Source organism: Pinus tabuliformis, chromosome Q (assembly GCF_031772625.1).
Source record: "Pinus tabuliformis cultivar Carrire ecotype Pingquan chromosome Q, CPIR1, whole genome shotgun sequence".
Classification (NCBI taxonomy): Eukaryota; Viridiplantae; Streptophyta; class Pinopsida; order Pinales; family Pinaceae; genus Pinus; species Pinus tabuliformis.
In genome coordinates this window covers 734225633-734240205 of record NC_142296.1, presented here as the reverse complement: position 1 = coordinate 734240205, position 14573 = coordinate 734225633, and the positions used below count along the sequence as shown (strand labels likewise).

The window sequence follows — 14573 nt, the reverse complement described above, 5'->3', positions numbered from 1 at the left end:
TGGAATTTGGAGCTTAAACTGTAATGAAGTTTGATATTTTATTAGGTGTTTATGTAAATTTCACAATCAAGGAAAAGTATATCCAAATTTGATGGAAGAAGTATGAAGTTTGTTATTTGTAGACTATGGCTAGTTTAGTTAACTAATCTAGAAGCTTTTAAAAATCTGTTTGATATTTTATTAGGTGTTTATGTAAATTTCACAGTCAAGGAAAAGTATATCCAAATTTGACGGAAGAAGTATGAAGTTTTTTATTTGTAGACTATGGCTAGTTTAGTTAACTAATCTAGAAGCTTTTAAAAATCTCTTAAGAACTTCCTATCATATTGACAAAGATTAAGAGTTTACCAATTCCTCAATTAATCTAGGAGTTTTTAAAAATCTCTTAATGTCAAGATCTATATCCAAATTTGACAGAAGAAGTATGAAGTTTTTTATTTGTAGACTATGCCTAGTTTAGTTAACTAATCTAGAAGCTTTTAAAAATCTCTTAAGAACTTCTTGTCATATTGTTAAAGATTAAGATTTTACCAATTCCTCAACTAATCTAAGAGTTTTTAAAAATCTCTTAATGTCAAGATCTTCCTATCATATTGACAATGTACATGAGATCGATGTCAATATGCCAAGAAGATCTAGCCATTAACATATTTTTACTGAACAACCAAGTATTTTATCAAAATGCAGGTTGGAGATATCCAATATTTCATGATTGGATTCTAAATAAAAAAATATATATATATCACACAAACAATCTCTATTTTTATAATGAAATATTTGTCAGATAACTAAATCTGTGTGTAATAAAATTTAAACTGAAAAGAAAAAATAAAATAAAATAAAATAATAAATAATAAAAATAAAAATAAATAAATAAATAAATAAAAAATCACACAAGCAATATTTACTTTTATAATGAAATATTTGTCACTGTGTGTAAAATTTAAACTGAAAAGAAAAAATAAAATAAAATAAAATAATAAATAATAAAAATAAAAATAAATAAATAAATAAAAAATCACACAAACAATCTCTACTTTTATAATGAAATATTTTTCAGATAACTAAATCTCTGTGTAAAATTTAAACATTTAAACTGAAAAGAAAAATAAAATAAAATAATAAATAATAAAAATAAATAAATAAATAATCACACAAACAATGTAAAATTTAAAATGAAAAGAAAAAATAAAATAAAATAAAATAATAAATAATAAAAATAAAAATAAATAAATAATCACACAAACAATCTCCACTTTTATAATGAAATATTTGTCAGATAACTAAATCTCTGTGTAAAATTTAAACATTTAAACTGAAAAGAAAAAATAAAATAAAATAATAAATAATAAAAATAAATAAATAATCACACAAACAATCTCTATTTCTATAATGAAATATTTGTCAGAGAACTAAATCTCATTCTCCTTATACATTCAGTATATTTTAAATAAAAATTTATACAAAAATATTTTGATTCATAGTTAGAATGTGATGTTTGTTGTGAACATGGAATGAATTTTATTATCATAAAATAAAATAAAATAAAATAATAAATAAAATAAAAATAAAAATAAATAAATAATCACACAAACAATCTCCACTTTTATAATGAAATATTTGTCAAAAAGAAAAAATAAAATAAAATAATAAATAATAAATAATAAAAATAAATAAATAATCATACAAACAATCTTTATTTCTATAATGAAATATTTTTCAGAGAACTAAATCTCATTCTCCTTATACATTCAGTATATTTTAAATAAAAATTTATACAAAAATATTTTGATTCATAGTTAGAATGTGATGTTTGTTGTGAACATGGAATGAATTTTATTATCATAAAGGTAATTATTATGCGAATTGGTTAATTGTTAATTAGTGAGATTAGGTCAATTAAAATAACTTTACTTTGGTATTTGGTTGAGATACATTCAATTAAAATAACTTTTACTTTAGTGTTTGGTTGAGATACATTTAGTATATTTTAAATAAAAATTTATACAAAAATATTTTGATTCATAGTTAGAATTTGATGTTTGTTGTGAACATGGAATGAATTTTATTATCATAAAGGTAATTATTAAGTGAATTGGTTAATTGTCAGAGTAGATCAATTAAAATAAATTTTACTTTAGTGTTTGGTTGAGATACATTCAGTATATTTTAAATAAAAATTTATACAAGAATATTTTGATTCATAGTTAGAATTTGATGTTTGTTGTGGACATGGAATGAATTTTATTATCATAAAGGCAATTATTATATGAATTGGTTAATTGTTAATTAGTCAGATTAGGTCAATTAAAATAACTTTTACTTTAGTGTTTGGTTGAGATACATTCAATTAAAATAACTTTCACTTTAGTGTTTGGTCGAGATACATTCAGTATATTTTAAATAAAAATTTATACAAAAATATTTTGATTCATAGTTAGAATTTGATGTTTGTTGTGAACATGGAATGAATTTTATTATCATAAAGGTAATTATTATGTGAATTGGTTAATTGTTAATTAATCAGATTTGAGAGATTTAGGTCAATTAAAATAACTTTTACTTTAGTGTTTGGTTGAGATATTTTTTCCACGAATTGATTGTATAATTAAGATAAATATCTCTTTTCCAAATAGATAAATATGAGAAGTAGAGTAAAAAACCGGTTTACCTCTGCGCTCCTTTAATATCTCTTTTCCAAAGAGATAAATATGAAAAGTAGAATAAACAATCGGTTTACCTCCTTCTTGTTGATATATCCCCTGCCCTTCTTTCATCGACTTCAATTCTTCCGTTCTTGTTCTCTTTATTTCCAAAACTGAGAATATATTAGGTGAAATCTGCAGTTTGTTTTTGTGAAGCCCTGCCATGGGAGTAGTTCACCTCATTCATGCTCCTTGTATTTCCGTTGAAAAACTCAGTCTTGTCCTCCATTACTTTACAAGAAGGAAATCAAGTCCCCAAATTGAAGTAATGGGACACTCTTCGCGGCAGTGTCTCAGACAGTGTACAATTTTCATCTCATAACAGTTGTTGCGATGAAAATCAAACCAGTGACGCAGAGAACTTTTGCCATCTGTCATACTGTGCAGATGCCCAATGTGAAAAATCAGAGATATACTACAACAAAAACCAAACAAAATAAAAGAGAAATTAATACCTGCCAGAACACAGGACTCAAAAACATTCAATTTCAAACGGTATATAAATACCCTCACCATGCTTTGCCCAGTACAAAAATGGAGTTGGGACTAAAATTAGCTAGTGCAAAGCTTGCATAAGTGTAACATGCGATGAATATGAAGACAGAGATAGCAACGTCACACTAGCATGTCTCTGCGATTCTATTAAATTGCCCTACATATTGTGCTGCCCTGGACTCTTTTCGTCTTCCTGCAGCGCGTTGAATATCTTTGTACCAGATTATAACTGAATACCAGATTTTAATTTGATCACTGTACGGCGTAAAAATTATAATGGAAAATACCTGATTTTAATCTGATGGTAGACGTTGCCCCAATCGTCTAATCCAGTTGCACTACCATGAGAAATAGAGAAAGCTCATAGTCATCCTCCTTTTTTCCCACCTTTCAGACATTTCTCCTTGTGAAATTCACATTCATGGAGGAACCAGATGCCATGCACTATAAATGCTCATTTTTATCACAAGCACCTTGTTTTCTTTTAGAAACTAAGGAATACGACCCAACAGCCTGCTGGTCCTACTCAAACTTAATATCCTCCGCATGTAGAGGTAGAGGCAGCTTTTGAGGTCGAGATGAAGCATCTGAAGCCAGGGAAGAGTCCTCGTAGAGGCAGCTTTTGAGGTCGAGATGAAGCATCTGAAGCCATGGAAGAGTCCTCTTCGTTTCCTGTAATGTTGGATAATCATAAGTTGGGTATCCTTCAACATTCTCTACATACTGAAACTCTTTATTTTGGAGCTGCTCAGTATCAAACTGGAAAGAGCTGCTCAGTATCAAACTGGTTGGTTACATTTTCATGTGCCCAACTGTCTAGAGATTGATCCAGATACATTGTCCAACCGGACTCAGAGATCTCACTGCCCATGCTGACCTGATCTTCTCTTTGTAAATGCTGGCATGAAGAACTAGAAATAGGTCTCAGCTCTCCAAGGGCAAGAGAGATTAAGCCTCTCTGCAAAATGCGCTTACTCTGATCACTCGACATACTCCACATGTTTCCCAACTCAAAACACAATTTAAACTTGGAATGCATATGTGTATGGTATTAGGCCTGAAATGTGGACGCAGATCTACTGTTACTGTATTATTTAACTTTATAAAAAAATTCCAGCATTTGACTTCATAAGTTTAACAACCAATCCCCAGTACCGACATCTAGGGGTGGACCCATCGTTAATTTCTCTCTGGTTACTTCAGAGTACCCCAAATTAGTACAAATTTTATAAATAAATAAATTTTAAAAAAAAATCATATTTTATATATATATATAGAATGTTTAATTTTGGTTAAGGGAATTTTTGAGATATTACTATATTAAGTTTTTATTAATGTGTATGGCTATTTTGAAATAGGGATTTCATAATTTTAGTTTAATTATCATAATTATTAGATGGATGGTAGGGATTTAACATTCAAGGAATATTATTAACTATTGGTAGTATTCACAAATCAATGGTTGAAATTTATCTCCAAAGTAGTTATGCGCTTCTTATTTTTTTAATTAAATTGATTAATTACAAAAAAATGTTATATGGACAAGTGTCATATCAAGCATGTTATGGTATTTGGGCATGTGGTATTGATAAGCCATGGTATTGTAAGACAATCTATTTATAAATTAAAAATCTTTATGCTAAAGTGGAGCTAAATTTTAATGGTTTAAAATTATGTTTCATGTTTTTTTAAGTATATATGTTCGACTTATATATATATATATATATATATATATATATATATATATTTATTTATCATTAATATTAATTTAAAATAAAATTATAATTTAGTTAGTTGCTATGATTTATTTTAATTTTAACAATGTAAAATGTAATATAAAGTAAGTGTTTTGATGTTTATTAATTTATATGGTTGTGCTAATCTAATTATCAATTATTATTAGGTGGTAGAAGGTAGGAATATAACTCACATAAAATATTCTAGAATATTCTTAGTAAGATACATGTTATTTTTGCACTTTGTAAATCCTGCAGTAAACACAAATGACGCGAAGGAGAAAGAAAAATGAGACAATGAGAGACGAGACATCGCTGACGCGGATACAAGTGAAAAAAAAATAGGGAGGAGAAAAAAATGAGAGACAATGAGAGACGAGACATGGCTAACGCGGATACAAGTGAATCAAAAATAGGAAATATAAACGTATCAGTTATCACCTATATGTTTTGAGCTTTTATGTCATTTGAAATTATGTTGGGGTTAATTTCCACATCTTTCCAATCAACATCAATTCCTATTATATGGGAAATATGATGGTGGGATGGTATGTCGTTATGATTGTGAAACAAAAATAGGAAATATAAATGTATCAGTCATCACTTATATGTTTTGAGCTTTATGTCATTTGAAATTATGTTGGGGTTAATTTCCACACCTTTCCAATCAACATCAATTCCCATTATATGAGAAATATGATGGTGGGATGGTATGTCATTATGATGGCTCCCTCTCAGTATCAGTTATCACCTATATGTTTTGAGCTTTATGTCATTTGAAATTATGTTGGGATTAATTTCCACGTCTTTCCAATCAACATCAATTCCCATTATATGGGAAAAATGATGGTGGGATGGTATGTCGTTATGATGGCTCCCTCACAGTATAGTTGATTGTTGTAAAGTCTTGAATAGGCTCCTTAATGGTATACACTGGAGTTTTGCTCACTACAAGTTTAGTGACTATAATTTAGTTAGTTGCTATGATTTATTTTAATTTTAACAATGTAAAATGTAATATAAAGTAAGTGTTTTGATGTTTATTAATTTAAATGGTTGTTAGACTAATTTAATTATCAATTATTATTAGGTGTTAGAAGATAGGGATATAACTCACATACAATATTCTAGAATATTCTTAGTAAGATACATGTTATTTTTGCACTTTATAAATCCTGCAGTAAACACAAATGACGCGAAGGAGAAAAAAAAGGAGACAATGAGAGACGAGACATGGATACAAGTGAAACAAAAATAGGGAGGAGAAAAAAATGAGGGACAATGAGAGACGACACATACAAGTGAAACAAAAATAGGAAATATAAACGTGTCAGTTATCACCTATATGTTTTGAGCTTTTATGTCATTTGAAATTATGTTGGGGTTAATTTCCACATCTTTCCAATCAACATCAATTCCTATTATATGGGAAATATGATGGTGGGATGGTATGTCGTTATGATTGTGAAACAAAAATAGGAAATATAAATGTATCAGTCATCACTTATATGTTTTGAGCTTTATGTCATTTGAAATTATGTTGGGGTTAATTTCCACACCTTTCCAATCAACATCAATTCCCATTATATGAGAAATATGATGGTGGGATGGTATGTCATTATGATGGCGCCCTCTCAGTATCAGTTATCACCTATATGTTTTGAGCTTTATGTCATTTGAAATTATGTTGGGGTTAATTTCCACGTCTTTCCAATCAACATCAATTCCCATTATATGGGAAAAATGATGGTGGGATGGTATGTCGTTATGATGGCTCCCTCACAGTATAGTTGATTGTTGTAAAGTCTTGAATAGGCTCCTTAATGGTATACACTGGAGTTTTGCTCACTACAAGTTTAGTGACTATAATTTAGTTAGTTGCTATGATTTATTTTAATTTTAACAATGTAAAATGTAATATAAAGTAAGTGTTTTGATGTTTATTAATTTATATGGTTGTTAGACTAATTTAATTATCAATTATTATTAGGTGTTAGAAGATAGGGATATAACTCACATACAATATTCTAGAATATTCTTAGTAAGATACATGTTATTTTTGCACTTTATAAATCCTGCAGTAAACACAAATGACGCGAAGGAGAAAAAAAAGGAGACAATGAGAGACGAGACATGGCTGACACGGATACAAGTGAAACAAAAATAGGGAGGAGAAAAAAATGAGGGACAATGAGAGACGACACATACAAGTGAAACAAAAATAGGAAATATAAACGTGTCAGTTATCACCTATATGTTTTGAGCTTTTATGTCATTTGAAATTATGTTGGGGTTAATTTCCACATCTTTCCAATCAACATCAATTCCTATTATATGGGAAATATGATGGTGGGATGGTATGTCGTTATGATTGTGAAACAAAAATAGGAAATATAAACGTATCAGTTATCACTTATATATTTTGAGCTTTATGTCATTTGAAATTATGTTGGGGTTAATTTCCACATCTTTCCAATCAACATCAATTCCCATTATATGGGAAATATGATGGTGGGATGGTATGTCGTTGTGATGGCTCCCTCTCATTATCAGTTATCCCCTATATGTTTTGATCTTTATGTCATTTGAAATTATGTTGGGGTTAATTTCCACATCTTTCCAATCAACATCAATTCCCATTATATGGGAAATATGATGGTGGGATGGTATGTCATTATGATGGCTCCCTATGAGTATATTTTATTGTTGTAAAGTCTTGAATAGACTCCTTAATGGTATACACTGGAGTTTTGCTCACTACAAGTTTAGTGACTATTAGAAAGAACACTTTATGATGTAGGTGTGTAGGTTTCTAGATTATTTTCTTTGACACAGAGTTTAAGATCGTTTAAGAGGAAAACTTAGCTGTCATCTAAGTCTTGGGAATGAGTTGCATCATCCAACACAAAAATTTTTAACCAACTCTAATTTGACCAACTCTAATTTTGATTGGACCTCCCTAATTATCTATATCCAAACTTTCTCCTAGATTCCAGAAAGAAAGAGTTTACATAGTGGATATTGTTTTTCCTATGAAAATCCCCTGGCCATGATCTCATGTTTTCCTCTCGGGCTTCCCTCACCCAGATCATGAGAGGAACAAACATATATGGATTTATATATACATACAAATAGGAGGTAGATGGGTTCTAAATGTTCTCTATTGATTTCTAGCATACTAAATTTTGCACCATCATGTAGGCTCAATATAGTATCATTCAAGGCCAATATACATCGCCCTTAAACAAAAGAACCCACATGTTTCCCATGTAAAGTATTAATGTATTACCATGAGGCTTAGGCATCATTAGTGAAGCTACTAACAACATGGAGATGACACCCTAGATGAATAGATGATTAATGAGCTACCTCCTAGCTTTCATGATGAGGATTCATCTATAGTTTTTAGGGATCTTTGCCTTCTATAAAAGAGATGGAATGCACGCATGAAATTTGCAATTGAAACTACAAACTTAGTTGTGCTTAATGTCTAGCAAAAAAACCTAAAGGAAATGCCATTGCTAAGATATAAATAATATAGGTTATCGGAGAAACTTTTTTTGAGATGACACAAAATAAAACAACAAAAGGAAAGGATACAAAATTTCATGAATCAAGAATCTAAGTATAACGTTTTCAAACATAATGTGAATGGATTTTTCCTTTACTTTCACAATTGTGAGGAAACAATTGTAACTGTGCTACTTATCATTGACTTCTTAAATGATATTCTCACGAACAAGGATTATGATGCCAATATCATCATGGTCAAATAACAATTAGAATGAGGAATTTCATAATTGTGAGGAACTAGTTGTGCCACTTATCATTGACTTCTTAAATGATATTCTCACGAACAAGGATTATGATGGCAATATCATCATGGTCAAACAACAGTTAGAATGCGGACATCATCATCACATGGTAACAACAATACAATTTTGTTCCAACCAATGTCCACTCCTTTCTACAAAGTGAAATATATTGGTTTTCCACCAACATTTATTAAACCAAATTTATGAAATGCATTTGAAGGCATTGAGTCACTATGGAAAGAGAATGATCGGAACCTAGTTGATGCTATGGAAATGATTGAGATAGATAAATACACTGGTCCAACAAGACAACAAATAATACCATTCTTTTATAGTTTGGACATTTTACACGAGTGAAATAAGGATAAGAAGCAACAAGTAACTAAATTAACAACATCATATAACAAACGATGAGGTAGTCTATGAAGGTTCCCCTTACTACTAAAGTCTTTCTAGTAAGCTTTCCTCATAACATTAAACCAATTTCTAATGAACAAACATTATTATCCATTGTATTGTGAATTAAGGTGACATGAGATTACTTTCTTATGAAATGTTTGATTTAAATCATTTACTTATAAAGGTTCCAGAATATTAGTGAAGAGAATTTTCATAAATCCTTTAGAGTGGAGTGTGGTGCATGACCTTCACTTTGAACATATCTTGGTTGGAATCTCTGTGAAACATAACATATGATAAAAAAGAAACACCAGGAAAGAAACAAAATTGGATAAATCGTTTACTTCTTTTTTCTATGTTATTGCTTTTTATGTCATTGCCTTACTGCGTTTCCTTTGCAACATGTGATGCAAATGCTAGTAATTCTTTTTATAAAAACAAATTAATACACAATCAATAGACAATTTTTTTCTTCATATAATCTATACATAATTAATAAGAAATGTCTATGTAATCTATAAAGGTGAAGATGATCTATGCTGATCATTGTGAACTTGTAAGCTCTCTCTATGTACTAATTGTGCTACTAGGCACTTAGCACCTACTGACCGGAGACAAGTTCGTTACCGAGATTTATACAATTCCGTCAACTGACGAGAAGATAGGAATTGTGACCATTTCCCAACGGTCGGAAGCTGGTGACAGTTTTGTATTTTCTTTAAATTACGTGTTCAACCCGATGGACAACAAGATTCCCAGGAGCATGAAGATTTGGTCTCCAAGATAACGCCGGCTGCAAGGACTATCACGACTCCAAGCAAAGAAAAATTCTCTCGGATCGGCCATTGAAGCTCAGTATTCAGAAATACAAAAGACGATAAGATCCAAAGTATTTGAGATCAACTTTATATAATTCCAGTCTGTCTGCATTTTTTTCTCAAAAATTTCCGGAGATTCTTCGGTCTTTAAGTTTATCAACAGGGGTGATTGTAGCCTGGCGCGAAAGCCGAACAAATATCAATGTAGATTGTTGAATTAGGGCTTTGTTGACATCATAAATTTCGTAACAAATATCAAGGTAGATTGTTGAATTAGGGCTTTGTTGACATTATAAATTTCGTAACAAATATCAATGTAGATTGTTGAATTAGGGCTTTGTTGACATTATAAATTTCGTGGAAATTCTGTTTGGAGGGGAGAAACTGCAAAGGTGAAAAGTTCGGCCGCATTTCATATTTATAATCGGATAAAATTGTACTCGAGGATTGAGTTTGTTGCGTTGGAAAATACATCACCAAAGGTCTTTTGGAAATTAACAGAATTCGATAAATTCAGCCGGAAGCCAAATTTTCTGCCGCGAAACCGATTCGATTTCGCTATTTTCAACTCGACAATGGCGGTGCAGCGCCTACGACTTTGCAGTTTTGGACATGTTTTGAGTGTTTTTCGCCCGAATTCGTTTCTTGAATAGAATGTTTTCAGCATCAAACAGCTAAACTCGTGCAAAATGACTCGATTTAAATAGAATATTTTGAGCATCAAACAGCTGAAGTCGTCCAAAATGACTCGATAAAGAGACAGTTCGCACAAATTCAGGGAAAATTTTGAATAAGCAGTATCTTGTCTGTTTAAGATCCTTGCCTGCATTTAAAATGGAATGTCTGAATTAATAGGTTTATATTGAGTTTGTCATTCAACTTCATCATTATAGATTATGTTCAAAAGAACGGTCCATTATTAATCTCAGATGTTGTTCGTAGGGATGGGAAGGAAAGACGTAGGCAAAATTGACGCCAACAAACCAGTCTAAAATAAAACCTTATGATTTTCTTTCGGCGACGTTTTCTTTAACAATTTTTGCATGTTATGAGCTCACCTGATAATTGTTGGAATGTTAATTCCAACTGCAGCCAAGCTCGTGGACGCAGCATGGACTATGGCGGCATCAGGACTAGGCATCCAAGACCTCAGCACCGGCGTGGATTGACCAGAAAACGGGACGGAATTCTCTCGGGTTGATTTCAGGTGAAAGGAATAAACCGGCAAACGAACCCGATGGATTATGGTGGTGGCGAGTGTCATTGGCCTGACATCAGAGAGCGTCATGTTCTCGGGTGGTAAACCTCAGCAGTTGTATGCCTTCCGATATCAACCTCCGCCGTCCGATTGTCCTCTTCGTCCTCTGCCGTCGATCTCGGAAGCTGCTGCCCGCCTGCGTCAATTCAATGCATTGCGTGGAGTGTTTGACTTTTCCGCTGACCGCCGAGGATGGAAGCGTTAATGCTCTTAATGGTTGGTCGTAGTTTTTTTTTGGTAAAGGCTTTTAATAAGGTTATGGGCTCATACGTACTTATGTTTTTATATGTTTTATATATATTTTTATATATGCACGTTGTCATAAAAGTATACGGTGTGGAGTTTTTAGAATGTGCGTGCTGCACTCTTCATATGTGGTGTGTTGACCATTCGAGAGATGTTGGAGCAGCGAAAAAAACTAAGGGTGAAGCACATCTCGTGTGAACGAATAAAGAATGTGCGTGCTGTAGTTTTTATGGAGGTGTGCCTGCGTGCAAAAATAAGTGATGTTTTTTTTGTTGAGGTGTAGTGTGGCTGCGGCAGGAGCGTATAGTGTGTGTGTCTTCACACATGGAGATATGTAAGAGCGCAGCAGCAAAAGACCAGTGAGCATGGGTCATATGTTTTATACATATGTGTTGATTTTTTTTTGGAGCGAAAAGAATGGTGATGCACAGCAGTGCTATCCATAAATGAAAAACGAAGTGGAGCGCATGTGTTGTAAGTAAATTTTTTTTGTATTGAGTATGCATGGAAATGCAAGAGAAAAGAGCGCTCAAGCTTTCTTGAAATTATGAATGTAATTTACTGCATATGTGTAAAATATTTTTACAGCAGTATGTGTAAAAATAGTTTTACAACAGTAATGTAAAAATGGGTTTTACAGCAGTAAACCCAGCACAGTGAACTCTCAGGTGGAGAGAAAAGACAGAGTTTTTGTTTTTGCTGAATGCAAGTTTTTGGAAGATCCCTCTGAGTGAAAGAGGATGAATGTGTATCAGTGTTTTTGTTTTAATGAATTGAAATGATTTTATGGCCGTGTAATACTCTGTTCTGAGTTTTTTTTGAAAGAGGTTCTCTGCAAATGATCCTGGAACAGTAGAAACAAAGCATTGCCTCTGTGGTATTTGCTTGAATGGTTTTTGGTATTTTTCCCATGAAAAATATCCATCAGTGGTATCAGAGCTAGTCCAGGCTCTTTGAAGACTCAAAGAAGCTGAAGGAAGGTGTTGTTGCAGCAGTCAAACCTCTCCAGCAGTGTGAAGACTCAGCCAAAGTGATTCAGGTATTTTTCAAGTTTTTGAGTTATTGTTGAAGGAACAGTCAGTGATTTAAGAGAGAACACACTCAATTATTTAAAAGCCTAGATAAGAATGGCAAGGTCAAAGAAGAAAGCCTCCAGCGCTGTTAAAAATGTGTCTCCCCCCTCTACTAAACTAGAAGGCAATCTATTTGAAAGCATTGTATTTGAGGTTTCAAAGTTTGATGGAAACTTTGATGTATGGGAAATAATGATGAGGGCTTTCCTAATGTCTGAGGGGATTGAAGTCTGGGAGTCAGTGATTGATGACAGCAATATGGATAAAGAATCCATGGAGTATGATGCACAAGCAACAAAGACTATCTTGGATGGACTGCCTGATTCCGTGAAGAGGAATCTAGGAAAATATACATCAGCAAAGGATATATGGGACACACTGCATGACCTTCATGCAAAGGGAGCACTGACCATGACAATGAGTCAAGAAGAACCCATCATAGAAGCTGAGAATGAAAAGCTTGACCTCAACAAGCTTCAAGTAAAAGAAAGGGATGAAGAGCTTACCAAGCTTAAGAAGGAGCTTGATCAATGCAAGAGGAAACATCATGAAGAAGTCATATCCATGACAAATCAGCTGAATGAAGCAAAGAAGCAGGCAAATGCCTTGACAAGTCAACTTGAACAAAGGCACAAGAGAGTGAACAAGCTTGTAGAAGAGATTGGACAGTACAAGGTAGAGGTCTCCTCCCTTAAGTCCGAACTACAAGAAGCCAGGAAGCAGGCACAAGGAGCTGAAAAGAAAATGGAGAGCAGTCAAGCAAAAGATGAAGAAATCTCCAAGATGAAGACATATATTATCTCCTTCAAAATAGTAGCAGCTGAAGCTACTCGTAGCAAGGAAGAAACAGAGGGACAACTAGCAAAGAGAAATGATGTATGTGAAAAGTTAGAAGAAGAGATTGTCCTCCTCAGGAAGAAGGTTGAAGGGATGAACAAGATCATGAAGAGCTCTCAAGCATTGAATGACATGCTCAGCTATCACAGATCTCCATATGATAAATCAGGACTTGGGTATGTAGGTGAACCCTCAAACAAGGATGAAGATGCTTCAAGCAAAGGAGATGTGAATAAGCCAGAAAGAAGTTGTGATGCTCCTAGTTCCAGCAAAGGCAAGGAGAAAAATGAAGGCAGCAATAGAAGAAATCCAGCTCCAAGAAGAAATGTAGCTGATGTCAAAAAGGCAAGAGGTAATGGTGATCATCAAAGGATCTCAAGGCAGCAAGGCTTCAGAAGTACATCAAGAAAACCTCCATCTCCCAGGTACCAAAGTTCATTTTATGGTTATTGTTATGCTTGCTCAAACTTTGGTCATATGGCAAAAGACTGTAGAACATTTCATGGAGATAGATGTTGTGGTCCCCGACAATCTCCAAGAAATAATTTCACAAGAACAAATCATGAATTCTTATTCATGAAAAATGTTGAATGTTTCAAGTGTCATAACTTTGGGCATATGGAACGTGACTGTAACTTGACATGGGCCCTTACACAAGCTAGACCCATGCAAAAGAAGAAAGTTACACAAGTATGGAGAAGAAAAGAAATACAGTGTGAAAGCCCCTTAAGCAACGCAGCTGATCTAAGTTTGTTTTGAGAAGAGTCTGCCAAAAGAAGACAAGCATACATTAAAGGGGAGCTTGTAATTTTTTGTTTGTTGAACTGTATTAACAATCATTTGTTGATGGAGGATGTATTGCAGCACAACAGTTGCAAATGAAATCTTTGTTAATCCCTCTGAAAGGTAATATGCAGCAGTGATGAAATCAGCAATGTTTTTGTTTTGTTTTTATGCAATATGCACAGAAATGCATAAAGAAGAAAAGATGGTAGCGCTGAAATGTAAAGAGCAGCAGCAAGATAAGAGAAAAATGCAAAGTATGGAGACCCTCACAGCAGTGGGAAGATAGAGCATAAGACAGCAGTTTGAAATTTTTTTTGAGCACATGGATTAGAATGAACAGCAGTTTAATTTTTTTATGCAATGCAACATGCAAAGAAATGCATAAAGAAAAACAAGGACAACAGA

At 32.8% G+C, this 14573-nt stretch overlaps 1 pseudogene; it reads right to left on the bottom strand.

Moving 5' to 3' along the window:
* Window positions 1-3524: 3524 nt before the first annotated feature.
* LOC149221634 (uncharacterized) lies at window positions 3525-4071 on the bottom strand (annotated as a pseudogene).
* Window positions 4072-14573: the final 10502 nt, after the last annotated feature.